Source organism: Eschrichtius robustus, chromosome 3 (genome assembly GCF_028021215.1).
Source record: "Eschrichtius robustus isolate mEscRob2 chromosome 3, mEscRob2.pri, whole genome shotgun sequence".
In the NCBI taxonomy this organism is placed as follows: domain Eukaryota; kingdom Metazoa; phylum Chordata; class Mammalia; order Artiodactyla; family Eschrichtiidae; genus Eschrichtius; species Eschrichtius robustus.
Window position 1 is genome coordinate 171,141,772 of NC_090826.1, and position 14,956 is coordinate 171,156,727.

Below are 14,956 nucleotides of genomic sequence, written 5' to 3' on the forward strand. Positions count from 1 at the left end.
TCACCATCTCCAGACAATGGAAGCACGACAGAAAATACTGAGTGGCCAAGGAAAGACCTCATGACTGTCCACTGAACATATTATTTAAGGAGTGGGTAGAATTTAGGATGAGAAGATCTTTGCTAGCATTCATTTATTCAACAAGTGTTTTTGAGTGCCAACTAGGTGTTACCTTTTATTCTAAGCACTTTGGAAATTCAATCAACAAAAGGGACAAAAGTTCCTGCCTTCTAGTAGCTTATCATTTAATAAGGGAGAGGGGAGATGAAAAATAAATATAAATGTAATAAATTATATAGTATATTAGAAGATGACACTTATATGGAAAAAAGCAACAGAGTAGTGTTGGCAGGAATCCAAAGAGGAGTAGAGAATGATTACAATTTTAAATATGGATTACAGTATATAGAATGATATTTAAGCAGAAGCTTGAAGGAGGTGAGTTAGCTATGCACAAGAGCCATCTCAGCCAGTGTGAACAATGTAAAGTGAGAGCATGCCTGGCATGTTTGAAGAACAGAAAGTGGCTAGCACTCTGTTATTGAGACCTGGTCCAGTCTATCTTGGTCTCTGATAGCCCTGAATGTGGGAAGAAACCCAGCTTGAAACTGGAAGCTGGGTTAGGTGTCTTTATTAGGTCCCTCTTAGTTTCCAGTGTCACAGCTTTTGAGCCCCTCATAAGAGGATACCAGCCTGTGCATTGGTCATACTACATGTTACCCTCCAATCTCTAGCCATTTCATTAAAAAACAATTGAGTAAGAGTGAACAATGATAGAAGCTTCAGTTGTGAGAATAAGCTGGAGTGTCCTTAGAAGGGTCTTTGGGGCTGTGTGAGATGGGGTGGTGTGGGGTGCATGTGTGTGGAGGAGGTATTGTTGCCTGGCAGCTGTTCAGGATACATTCAATAATGGCAAAACATTTGGCCTTTTTTCAAGATCCAAGTGCATGTATATGATGAATAGAAAAAAATATAATGAAATTGACAACCTTGGGTGAGCCATAGCTTTCATCTGAAGGCAATTCTCAAAGTGAAGTTCCAAAAGTGGTCTTAGCATGAGTAGGACTTTTAGAGTGTGTGTATGTAGCTGCCTAGGGGGCTACTTTTTTTTTTTTTTAAATACAGCAGGTTCTTATTAGTTATCCAGTTTATACACATCAGTGTATACATGTCAATCCCAATCTCCCAATTCATCACACCACCACCCCCACCTCCTGCCGTTTTCTCCCCTTGGTGTCCATATGTTTGTTCTCTACATCTGTGTCTCAATTTCTTTGCCTAGGGGGCTACTTCAAGGGGAATACTGATTTGGGTGAATAAGCTATGGAGCTAGACTTGATCCTCAAAAAACAGAGCTGGTTTATTTTTAATTTTTGAAAAATTTTGAACATTAGAGGGAGGGCCTTCTCTTCTCCAAACCTGGAGTATACCTATAGCACTCTGGCTTCCTAAAATGTGGAGGTGGTGGAGAAGGGGTCAGATGGCTTGGACCTTGGGTCACCTGCAAGGAGGGAACAACACCTCCGTTGCTGCCTGTGTACATTTCTCATTATTAGAATGTTATGGCCATTGTATACTTTAACAAAAACTTGGTGAATCTATAAGGAAGTGTGGTTGTACCCTCACAGGGGATGAGGATGTTTCTGGCATGAGGAAGAGTCATGGTTCATGTCAGAAATTTGTACAAGGAGGGAGAACATGAAATGATGTCAGGTGTGAATTAATTCTATTCATCTAGTGCTTGGTCTTAAGCATGGATGAAGATGTTGAGATGTTTCAAAGGGCGCTACCAGGTGATAGGACCTAACATGGTGGCTTCTTTGTGGAAAGAGGTCAGAAGTTAGAAGTGAGGAGCAGGAATGGGCTTCCTAGTTGTACCATCCCTTTGGGACTTGAGTATAGTTGTCTCAGATGGTGGGACAGCATCTGTGAGCCCTGGGATCCAGGAAATCAAGGTAGAATCAGAACCTACCTTTTGTTTCTTGCTTTCTCTGGACTTTCTTCATGTTAAATGAAAGGATTTTTGAAGGTTTGAACTATGCTAAGGGGAACCAATTGTGTTGAAAGGGAAGCAACTCACCATAGGGCCTGTAAAGTGATAGTAGTGGGGATTAAAATTAGAGAAATTGAAGGGAAAAGTCAAAGCCAAGGGGACAAATCAAGGCTACTGCTCATTGACTTCTCTTGTCATCCTGGAGATTTACCTTTGTGAGCTAAAAATCTCAAGTGGGCAGTTCTGGCTTTACCATTTTACATTTACCAGCACAATACCTGTCTTAGTGCTTTTTTCACTTTTAATAAAAGGAAAAAATAAAATAAAAAATACTTCTCTTATGGTTCCATGAGGGACAAAATAAAAAGCTATCAAAAGTTTTGGTTATTTGCATGGTGGCTCAATTTCACTCACAAAACAAGAAAGGCACTTGATCCAAGATCTTATGAGCCATTTCAGAATTTTCTTTGTATCTTTGTGTCATATTTCTTTGGATAGAATCATGAAATATTTGGAGTATTTTCTGAAGTCAGAGAACTCTGGACTCAAATCTTTAAAAAAAAAAAAATCAATTAATTAATTATTTATTTTTGGTTGCATTGGGTCTTTGTTGCTGAGTGCGGGCTTTCTCTAGTTTCAGCGAGCGGGGGCTACTCTGCTGCGATGCGCGGGCTTCTTATTGCGGTGGCTTCTCTTGTTGCAGAGCACAGGCTCTAGGTGTATGGGCTTCAGTAGTTGTGGCTCGTGGGCTCTAGAGTGCAGGTTCAGTAGTTGTGGCGCATGGGCTTAGTTGCTCCGCGGCATGTGGGATCTTCCCGGACCCGGGCTCAAACACATGTCCCCCGCATTGGCAGGTGGGTTCTCAACCACTGTGCCATCAGGGAAGCCCTGGACTCAAATCTTAACTTACTATCTTTCAGGTGGGTGACAGCAGATAATTACTTACATTCTCCAAGCTTCAGTTTCCTCACCTCTAAATTAGAATAAAATTGATTTTACATGTGAGGCAGCTTTGTAATCTGTAGAACTCTAAAACTGGGATCTACTATTCTTACCCAAACTCCTCTAGCAAGTGGTAGTATTTTTATTAGATTTATGTGGTAAAAGTATTAAGGACCAGTTTATTTTTTCCTAGAATGAAAAAGTGTGCTCCCTCTTTCTTTCTTTCTTTTTTTTTTAAAAGCTATTATGGTATCAAACAATAGCCAAATATTTGGTTGACCAACCCCTTCCCTTTCTGATGGTTGCAGAGAAGGTCTTTTAAGTCTCAGATGAATGATTGTTTAGCATTAACATTGGAATCATGGCAACAGTGTATGCTTATCCCATTGTTGACTGTTGCCCTGTGCAATGGAGGATAATAAAACATAAATGCACGTGGTTTACAGGGCAGTGGAAACAAAGAAGGGAAGCTTTTCCACACTCATTTCCCTCTTTTTCCACCCACTCCCCTTCTCAGACTGAGCTTCCTTCTTCAAACTCTCTGGAGTATAAGTGCTGATAATGGTCTAAATACAGGCGTGCACTTTAGCCGGAATGCCTGCTGTGGATCAAAGCTGTATCATCCAACCTCCTGTTCAAGGATTTCTGACTTCCTGCTTTATCTTTGGAACGTCTCTCTGCTCTCCATTACCCACGCCCATCTCCAGCCCTGGGTACCTACTTTCAGTAGTAATCCCATTTCATCATTCTCTGTTCTCTGGCTTTGCAGGTACTTGATCCATACATTATGTTCTCCTTCTGTACATTACAGTGTTGGTTTTTCATTCACTTTGTAATCAGTATGGACAATAGGTTCTCCTGTGGCCTTGTAATTATTCCATTTGCATTGATTTTGCATCGTACACTGGCTATAAACTCTTCTATGTCTTCTCTACAACCTTTCTGAGCCTCTGTTTCCTCATTTGTAAAAAGAAAAAAGAGGATACTAATACTTATCTCTCAGAATTGTGTGGATGAAAGGAAATGATGCATGATGTATGCAAAAGCCCTCAGCATGGTGCCTGGCATTTATAGGCATTCAGCAAATGTTGCTTCCTCCTCTTTCTTTGCTGTTCTCCTTCATGTCCAAGACAAAGTTTGTTGCCAACTAAGCATTCAGCAGATTCTTGTGGGATGAATGATCATAACACCCATATAGATAGGAACTACTCTTCTCCAGTATTGATGTTTCTTTCTGTGTTGAGGGACTTCTATTAACAGAACATCCTGGTCTCACATCTTCCGTGGGAAGGAATGCCTCATTGGAGAATAAATTTGGGATGAGGAAGTGAAGAAATTTGGAGGAGGAAGAGGATGAGGAAGTAAGTCAACCTCTTTTTGCCTTGAGTGTGTGGGATGGTGGGGAGAGATGGGGGATAGAGAGGAGGTTTGGCTGCTGATAAACACATTCTGACCTGCTCTTTCATGCTGAAGGTTTTACAGGGATAAGCTCCTAAATGAGGGGACCTGTGTTTTTTTCAGCCTTATGCGTGTGGGCTTCTGGGATTCAGTAATAAAGGGTTTATTTTTGCTGCACGTGCAAGCCATGTTCTTCAATACGAGACTAATTAAAAGTAAAGGTGATATTTTTTTATCTCCATCTACTGCTCTTTTGTACCTCTCAACTGATTCTGAACTTGGGTATGGAAAATAGTTTTTGTTTTTGTTTTTGCTTTTGTGTCCTTCTACTATCCCCAGCAATCTGTTCTTCCAGTTTGTGTAATAGCAAATGATATCAATGCAGTAGCATCTTGTTTCTGTTATCCTAGATCTAAAAGTTTCTTTCATATGGATTCACATGTATTTCAGAACCAGTGGAGACATCCATAATTGGTTTTTATAATGAGAGCACCCTTCTTTGTCTTCACTCCATAAAGATGAATCTTTTTCATTTGGTGTCTCTAAAAATTTTTGGTGCATTTATACCAAATGGACCTGTTACCATCATGATTGCTGTGTTTTTTCATCTTAATCTTTATTTTACTTAAAAATTCTTTTTCTTCATCGTCATCCTTCTCCAGATGACAAGATTTCACTATGGAACATGGTTAGAGGCCAACGTTGTCAGCTTTTGAGTGATTATAAAATGCTTGGGTGGACTCTTTTGTTCATTTCCCTTGGTTGTGATTCTGGACCTATGTGTAGGGTCACAGAGAAGAGAGAATGGGAAGGAGGTGATGACTCAATAAAAGGCAGAAGAGAAGATGGACAGCCAAATAGGCTTGTGACTGGGGGTTGGAAGAGCAGGGTTTGTCCCCATGCCAAGTTGCTTTTTCCTATTCCAGGGAGCCTGTGACCATTGATCATCTTCATGTGACACTAGTGGGGAATGAGTCAACATCAGTTGTTGGAAGGAGGAGAGTTAGTCAAGCACAGGGACGTGTCATTTCTGAGAAGCTATGTTCTCTGGGATTTTGACGGAAAGAAAGACAGGCGGTGAGCCATTGACAGAGGGGTGCTACACTCAGCTAAAGGAGAAACACAGGGGATGTCATTCTCTTCAGAGTCCCATGGGTTTTGTCTGAGCACATCTCAGAGCTGCGGTTGGGGAAATTTATCATTGACTCCAGAGCAGTTGGAGTGGTTTGCACTGTTGAGAGTTTTTTCTTTCAGAACCACAGTTCTGTCCATTGCTCACAGGATCCAGCCACTTGTTTCATGAGAGATACCAGAACACAAATTACATGAACTTGTGGCCTAACCTATATAGTCCATCTTCAGATTTTCACTTCATTGGTCCTACCCATGGAAAACCAAAAAGATGCATTCTCAAGCTCATATGAATTAATCAGTTTAATAACAGTTTATTCTTTTGACATTCTTTGGATCCCTGGCATTAATAACGGGAATATAAGAAATCAATTAACTGTGACTCTTGGTCTGGTCTTGAGAAAACTCACAGGGGTATGGGGGAGACAGACATGTAAACAGATAAAACACAAGCTTATACAAATCAGGAACAAAGTGCTGTGGGAGCACAGAGGAGAAAGCAACTCATCTCACATGGCATGAGAATGTATGTGGTGTGGCTTTTCCAGGCAAAAGGGTGGACAGAAATGTGAGCCATTCCTGAAAACTGCTTATAATTTGAGCATCATTAGAATTTGCCCTGCCTACTTGGTTGAGCGGTCTCGACCTGAGTGAACTGCATGGAATGCATCAGTGTAAAGAGAGTCTGAGCACAAATGATTTCATTATCTCAGTAGTCACTATAGAATCTAAATAAGCATGTCACAGAAAGACAGATGCCTGTGAAGGAATCGCCTGAAAAAAAAAAGTATGGTGAACTACAGTTGCTGAAGAAATTTCATTTTTCAAATATATTTGTAAACCATGCACAAGCTTATCTGGGTGACCTTCTTGCAAGTAGCAGAGGCTCATGCTAATTCTGTGGTGTCTGGGAGTGGTGAGGTTTGGTTATTTGAGCCCAGGAGGAGAAAGAGAAGGCTTCCACTCTCCAGACACTTCTTATCAGATGCAGAGTTGGAAGTATCCTGATAAATCTGGCTCTAAGCTAAACATCCGCTGAATTATGCGCTCCCATGGGAAAATCCTACCCTTGAGAACTTGGTCTTTTTATTTGCTTTTAAAACCTCAACTGCTGAATTGTACAATTCCTGGAAGCATCTTGACAGCATGAATTGATTATGAAGATGGTGTAAGTAGCACTAAAGTTCCGGTGCATTAGGTCATTAGAGTTCTTCCTTGTGAAAGGAGAGGTTGGGACATTTGTTGAAACGATGATGACATGAAAGAAACATCATTTCCCCCCAAGTCTACCAAGATCACACAGCATTACCTCCAAGTGGCTTGCACAAGAGAGAAGATTTTTTTTACAGATCCTACTGCAGTCAGTGTTTCCACAATTAGCCATTGAGAATGAAGATGACTTTCAACATGCTGCTTTATTTTTGTGGTTGTAATAATGTGGCAAATCATTTGAAACATGGGAGCCAGGGGCACAGCCCTGTGATCAGAGCACTGGGCAGAAGGGAAGGAAATCATTTTACTGAGTCCCAAACAGGTGCATATATGGTCTCATTTCATCCTCACAATTGCCAGTTAGAAACCATTGCTCTCAAGGAAACAATAAATTAATTAACTGAGTCATAGCAAGTGGAAAGAACACTGAACCAGGACTTAGAACTTGTAATATAAATCTAACTCTCATTTCTTTGTAATGTAAACTTGGGCAAGTTATTTAATCTCTAACCTCTGTGTGTAATATCTCAGCTGAATAATAATAACAACAATAATAATAATAATACATTACATTTGTGTAGTAATAAATACTTTATGAAGGGCTTTCATGGTCATTATCTTATTTATTCCCCACCACGTCTGTGCAGTAGCTGTGGAGATGGTACAAAATTGTGGAAAATTCTTGAGTTGTGATGTGAGAGAGTCCTGGGTTCAAATCCTGACTCTGCCTTTAACCTGCTTTTTAAAAAAATTGAGGTATAGTTGATTTACAATGTTGTATTAGTTTCTGGTGTACAGCAAAGTGATTCAGTTTATATATATATATATATATATATATGCATATGCATATATATATATATATTTTCATGTTCTTTTCCATTATGGTTTATTACAGGATATTGAATATAGTTCCCTGTGCTACACAGTAAGACCTTGCTGTTTATCTATTTTATATATAGTAGCTTGTATCTGCTAATCCTTAACTCCTAATTTATCCCTTCCCCACCCCCTTTCCCCTTTGGTAACCATAAATTTGCTTTCTATGTCCAATCTGCTCTTTTGAGATTCAATCTCTTTTTCAGTAAAATGGGGCTAATCATACATATCTTGCAGCATTTTTGTGAGAGCTGAAAGAGAACTAGGTAAAGAATGCTCGACAAATGGTAGCTCCTATGAAGGTCCCATTTGAAGGATGAGAAGAATGTTACTTCTCATGTGAGTTATGTGAGTTCCTCACATTCTCCTGTGAGATGTTATGTGAGTTCCTCAAAGTCACACACGCTTGCCACACTAGGCAGGGAGGTAAGGAGTAGGAGTGTGGGCTTTGGGGTTAGGTGGACTTAAGATTTAGCTGTGCTCCATTTCTTAAAGTCTACCTGACCTTGGGCAAGTGATTTAATCTCTCTGAACTTTAGTTTCCTCATTTGTAAAATAATTACAACCTCATAAGCCAGGTGGGTGAGGAGGATGATAAAATTATACAGAACACTTTGCTAATGAAATGCCTGTCTCTTTCCTCCTTCCTTCCTCCCTCCTTCCTTCCTACCATTTTAATACAGTACATGCTCAATATATTTTGGGAATTATGCATGACATTTATTAGCAGGATCAGCTTGATATAGTAAAAAGCACATTGGGTTTGGAGCTGGGAGCAACGTGGCTGAGGTGGAGGAGTTCTGGCTCTGCCGTTCTAGCTCAGTGACCTTGTGCAGGCCACCTCACCAGTCTGTTTCATAGTCCCTGTTAATAACCCGTATTTCACAGGGTTGCTGTAGCAAGAACATGAGATGATGATTCTGACAGAGCTTTGTAATGTTGTAGAGCTAGAGAAGTGTTTTTACTAATATGGAATTTGGGGACATTAGGCAATGAATTAAGGGCTGTTTGTGTGAATGCAGTGGGCCTAGATGTTAATAGTTTTAATTCAAAAATCAAGTCCTCTCTCATGCAGGGCTGAGCAAGCTTCACTTTTCACCATGTTGCTTTCATTGTTCATCTCACTAGTGCTGTGCTTCTCTGCAGCCTGGAAATACCCAGAATTCCTGTAAAGAATCTATAAGTCAATATGCATACGTATTTTTTCAACCAATGAATTTTAAGAGTGGGTTTCCTATAATTAGTCTCATCAAAGGTTTTGATATTAAAAAAGAAGCCCTATGACAGAAAATGTTACAAGCCACTGCGCTTGAGTGCGAGGGAGTCTTTGGTGGTTAAAAACTGGGGCTTAGTTATCTTTATCTCCTAGTGTCTAGTGTAAAGTATTAGGAACTTAATAGATGTTCAATAGCTAGTGTGACTAAAAGAATGAATAAAACGTGGGTGTTTTCACTGACAATGCTTTAGCCCAATTCCTCCTTTTAAAAGCCTGTAGAGTTCAGATGTGCCCAACCTGACCTCTGGCTTCCTTTGCCTTTTCATATGGGCTGTTCTGCTTCTGTTTATAGAGCTCTTTGTTTGAAGAGTATCCTGCTCCCTTGGAGTCCTTTGTCTTATAGACTTTTTCCCTTACAGGATGATGATATCACTTGAGAAATTCAGTTCTTAAAAATTCCATCTCTTCCAAAATAGGAAATGAGCTCATCTTGGTTAAGCTGTCTACCTGTTATAGTATCTCAATGATATCCTCTCCTACCATCCCTTTTGTCTTTAGTGTTAAGAGGAAGAAGAAATGCAACAGCTCCAAATGATCCACATGAAACATCTCAGAAGTTTTCAGCACTTAACTTAGTTATTATCACCTCTCATGGAACAGAGCCTTAGGCAAAATATGAGAAAATAGCCCCTTAAGTGGAAAAAATGAAGGGGAAAAAATGAGATCAGTGCAAAATGAATACAGTACAAAACTCCAAGTGATTCAGCTTTCTAAAAAGTAAAGTGATGATCGGTACAGAGAGTGCTGTGATTGTGTGGGTTATTTTCTGAAACCCCAAACAAGGGATCTGGAAAGCTGAAAGGCAAATCTGTCTCTTTTGCTTCCCCAGAGACCTTGCAGGGAGAGCTAATAACTGCAGCTATTTTGAGAAGGCCACCTATTAAACAAGAACCTCATGTGTTGGATTCATGTGGGGCTGGCATACAAGGTCATGGACATTCATGAGTCAAAATGTTCCTGCATGTGGAGTGTCTATAGCCAGTTGGACCCTGGTTAAATTTCTTCAGGGCTTGGAACATAATCCTTATCTCTACAGACGTAACCAAATACTAGACAGGAGCTCTCCGGTGGGCCTAAAATTATTCCATACATTTGAATGGCAGATCCATTTACTCCAAGTAATGTTCTTAGGAGCAGATATGTGTTATCCAAATGCCCACATGTTCTTTTCTGGGTGGGTCGCTGTGCAGGACACAAGCATAGAATTTGGAGCTGGGCACATGGTCTAGGAACCCAGCATCAGTAGCGGGTGACTCAGGGCTCTAGGGGCAGAGACTAGGACTTTGGTGGAACATAGCAGATAAGAACATGACTTTAGAATCAGATAAGTCTCCCTCAGCCGCCTACTATTTACATGACAGAGGACAGCTTGACTATTTTGGAACTTATTGCCTTATTTAAGTAAGACGGAGATAATAATATTTATATCACAACATTGTGTGGGGATTAAATTAAATCAAGCTTGTGAAAAGTATCCTGAACTGAACTTGACCAGGGTTAAGTGGTGGCTGTTGTTATCATTATTCTCCAACAACGAGAGAATCAGGGGGAGGAACATGGGCATATAGTATAATAGGAGATGACCAAAAAACTGGGCTTTTGTTGCCTTTGTATTCTCCTCTCATGGGGAACCACCTTGCACGTGACCATTGCAGCACTGTTAGAAGTGGAGTTTAGGTTCCAAGGTGAACCCAGAATGTGTTGAAATAGTGTACTTCAGCAACAAGATTTTACATTTTCTCTTCTATTGTCAGTTTGAGTGATTTAAGTTTGGTGAGCTGCTTTAGGAGATTTATCATACTGTTTTTATGGGCAAATAAATTCCAGGCTATAGACAACTGGAATACAAATTATTCGTGTGCTGGGGATTTTCAGTGTTGGGTAAAAGGATTTTAATTGTGTTGGAAATCAATACTCATATTCCTGTTGAGATTAAACAAATCCTTTAGGAAATTTCTAGTGCTCTGGCTATATGTCTGGCAGGGAACCTCAGGGTTAGGGTTAGGGTGGGTTAGAGGGCCTCTGGCCAGTCAGCCTTTCTCTTTCTTTCTCCATCTCCCTTTCCTTCTATCTCCTGTCACAGGATCTTAGGTATGTTTCTGAGTAAATGAACCTATTTGGAAGGTATATTCTTCCATTTGGGGCTACTGTTTTGATGCAGCCTTTTCAAATGTTAATTAAACAATTTTACTAAAGAAATATTTTACAGTATCCAGCTTGTCCCTGCATAGATTAAGTCTATAAGATTTCCCATTTCTACCATTTCCCATTTTTTCCTCATCCTTACCAGTAATAGGTATTGTTATTTTAGTTTTTTTCAGCCTGATAGATCTCAGGTGCTATTTTCATGTCCTTACTAATGAGTTTGTACCTCTTTTCACACATTTGATGGCTTTTTGGAATTGTTCTTCTCTAGAGTATATGTGGATATTCATTCTACTATTCTTGTAATTTTTTGGTAGGCTTGACATTTTTCTAAATGTTGGAAAGAGGAACATTGAGTATAGAAGAAGAGGAATTAGAGACAGGGTACACATTTTTAAGGGATCTAGTGCACAAGTAGAGTGATTGGTTTTAGATGGGAACACATCATTAATAAAAGGCAGGAGAGACTCCCTTGGTGGTGCAGTGGTTAAGAATCCACCTGCCAATGCAGGGGACACGGGTTCGATTCCTGGTCTGGGAAGATCCCACATGCCGCGGAGCAACTAAGCCCATGTGCCACAACTACTGAGCCTGGATGCCACAACTATTGAAGCCCGTGTGCCACAACTACTGAAACTTGTGTGCCTAGAGCCCGTGCTGTGCCATAAGAGAAGCCACTGCAATGAGAAGCCCATGCACTGCAACAAAGTGTAACCCCTGCTTGTCGCAACTAGAGAAAGCTCACACGCAGCAACAAAGACCCAACGCAGCCAAAAATAAAATAAAATAAATAAGTTTATAAAAAAAAAAAAAAAGGCAGGAAAGCAGAGTGTGTGGGTACAGATGTCCACAGATATTGGTAGATATGGTAGTGTGAGTCTGTTGAAATTATCTTCTGATTGTTCAACTTTCTCATTGAAGTGGGAAATAAGATCATCAGCTGAGCATGAGGCTGTGTGAAGAAGTATTGGAGGCTAAAGGAGAGAGGAAATAAAATGTGGGGAAGTGAGAGCACCAGGGAAATCTAATATGACTAACAAGCAGCATTAAGGGGCCATCTGAGTGAGCTACAGTGACGAACATACTAGTGACCAGTCAGAGTAGCTTTATGTTTTTCCTTAGTCATGTTCAGATACTTGGATGAGAACATGAGAGTTGAGGTGTTGGATTTAGCCAGGGTTGTAGTATTCTAAGAAAGTACAAAATCAGAGAGGGCAAGATTGTTGAAGGTGTATGCAAGGACATGATTAAAATGATTAATCTTGGAGTAAAGCTGGGAGAATGGTGAGGGCCAGTGAAAAAAAATTGTATGACCAATGGATTAGAGATCCTGTTCAGGGGAATAATTGTAGGAGGTGAGTACCAAAGAAAATGAGCTAGAAAGATCAGAGGTGGTGGTCAGAGAGTGTGGATTAGGGTAAGGAATTTACGGAGGGGTTATAGTTATTTTTAATATTGAACCATCCTTGCATTTCTGGAATAAGCCTTCATTAGTCATAGTGTATTATTCATTTGATGATTGCTATATTTCTATTTTATCTAGATATTTTGCTTTTATGTTTAGAAGTGAGATTATATTTATTTGCTTGTTATGTTTTGGCCTTAGAGATATACTGATTTCATAAAGTGAATTGGGAAACATAATTTCTATGACCAGAGCAGTTTAAATAACATCAAAATTACCTGTTCTTTAAAGATCAGATAATGCTTAGCTGTTGACTCACCCACCCTCTGCCCTTGTCCATAGTAGATTTAAATCACCTTTACCATTTCCTTCTAGGTTATTAGTCTATTCAAGTTTTCCACAGCTTTTAAAATGTATTTTTATATTACAAACAGATCATTTCTTTCTTATGAGTTTGAACATTTATTGGCACAGACTTGTATTAAATATTGTCTTATAATTCTTTTGATCTTTCCTGAAGCTGTGATTTTATCCTCTTTCTTTCTCTCTTTTTTTCTTTTTTCTTTTTAATGGAAGTATAGTTGATTTACAATATTACATTTGTTTCAGGTGTACAACATAGTGATTCAATATTTTTATAGACTGTACTCCATTTAAAGTTACTATAAAATATTGTCTATATTCCCTGTGCTGTACTATATATATCCTGATTTTTTTCCCTTTTCTCATTCTTAATCTTTATTTGTGCTGTAATCAAATATATGATGGTATTTCCTATTTTATCTTATTTTCCAAAAGTAAACTGTTAAAGTTATTTATCATATCTACCAATTTTATTTTCTACCTCACTAATAGCATATTTTAGATTTATTAACTCACTTTTCTTATGTGTTTTTAATTGATTTTAATGGTCTAGTTTTAATTTGTTAATATGTGAACTTAGTTCTTTTCGTTTTAAGTCTGTTTTTAAATTATGAAGGCATTTAAAGCTATGCATTTAGCTTTTAAGTCTCATAGGATTTGATATGAAGTGTACTTCTTTTCATTACTCTTCAGATAGCTTGTGAATTAGATTTCTCCTTTGGTCTAAGGATTGTCTAGATATTTGTAAATACACTTCTAAGTAATTAATATATTTGGCATCAACTTTTTGTTATTTGTAATTTTGTTATATTATTATCAGAAAATGTGGCCTGTAAAATTTCTGTTACATTCAATTTGTTAAACTTTTCTTTTGTGGTCAAATACATAACTTGCTTTAGCAAATGTTCCACGAATATATGGAATGAATATATAATCTCTAGTCAAGGGATATAAGATTCTACTGTACCTAAACCTAGTATTACTTAATTTGCTTAAATAATTTATTTATTTCCTCACTACTAGATAGGTTCAATTTTGTGAGAAATATATTAAAATCTCTTCCTATAATTGTATTTTAGTCAAATTCTTTCTGTATTTTTATTTTGATGTGTTTTCTATATTTAACTGCTATGTTATGTGATGCATTTAAGTTTATCACTAGTTTATCTTCTTCCTAAGTTGTGCTTTTTATTCATATAACATTCTTCATTTGGTTTCATCATATCCTTGATATTTGCCTGGCATTTTCTTGCCCTTTGCTTTATTGTCAACCATTCTTTATCTTTTTAAAAGTATGTTTCTTGTAAATGGAATATAGCTTTATTGTTTTTGTTTATCTTAATCTTTCAGTCTCTCTTTTTTAAATGGGAGAATTTCATCCTTTTCTGCTGATTGTAGATACATATACCTGCTTTGTCCTCATATATTTTCCCTCCCCTGGATGCTGAACACCCTTAGATGTTATTCTACTCTGCGGCTCATGGAGGCTCAGGTCTGGGTAGGCATACTAAACTACAAATGGCTGCAGTTCTGCCAGTAGCACGGAAGCTGCTGAAGTGTCATTTCTCTCAGGTCTCCTTGCATTCTTCCAGCTTCAGGGAAAAGGAAAACTCAGTCCATCCCCTTAGCATCCCCCTAGCTTTCTTTATGCCAACTCTCGGAGAGAAATGCTGGTCTCAGTTCTCTCTGGTTAATTTTATTCAGAGCTCAAGGTCTCACCTGTACCTAGGTGACCATGGACCCCACGGTAGTTTGGCTAAAGAGATATATACAGACTGGAGTTGGGAGTGGAGAGATTGCCATTTTTCTAACTTCTTTTCCAAGACTTTGTCACCATTTAAAAAAAATTTATGTTTAAAATTTTTTATTGAAATATAGTTGATTTACAATGTTGTGTTAGTTTCAGATGTACAACAAAGTGATTCATATATATATATATGTATTCTTTTTTTACATTCTCTTCTATAATAGGTTATTACAAGATATTAAGTATAGTTTACTGTGCTATACAGTAGGTCCTTGTTGGTTATTTATTTTATGTATATATTTTAATCTGAAATTCTTAATTTATCCCTCCTCCCTTCCCCTTTGGTAACCGTAAGTTTGTTTTCTATGTCTGTGAGTCTATTTCTGTTTTGTAAATAAGTTTATTTGTATCATTTTTTTAGATTCCACGTATAAGCGATATCATATGATATTTGTCTTTCTCTGTCTG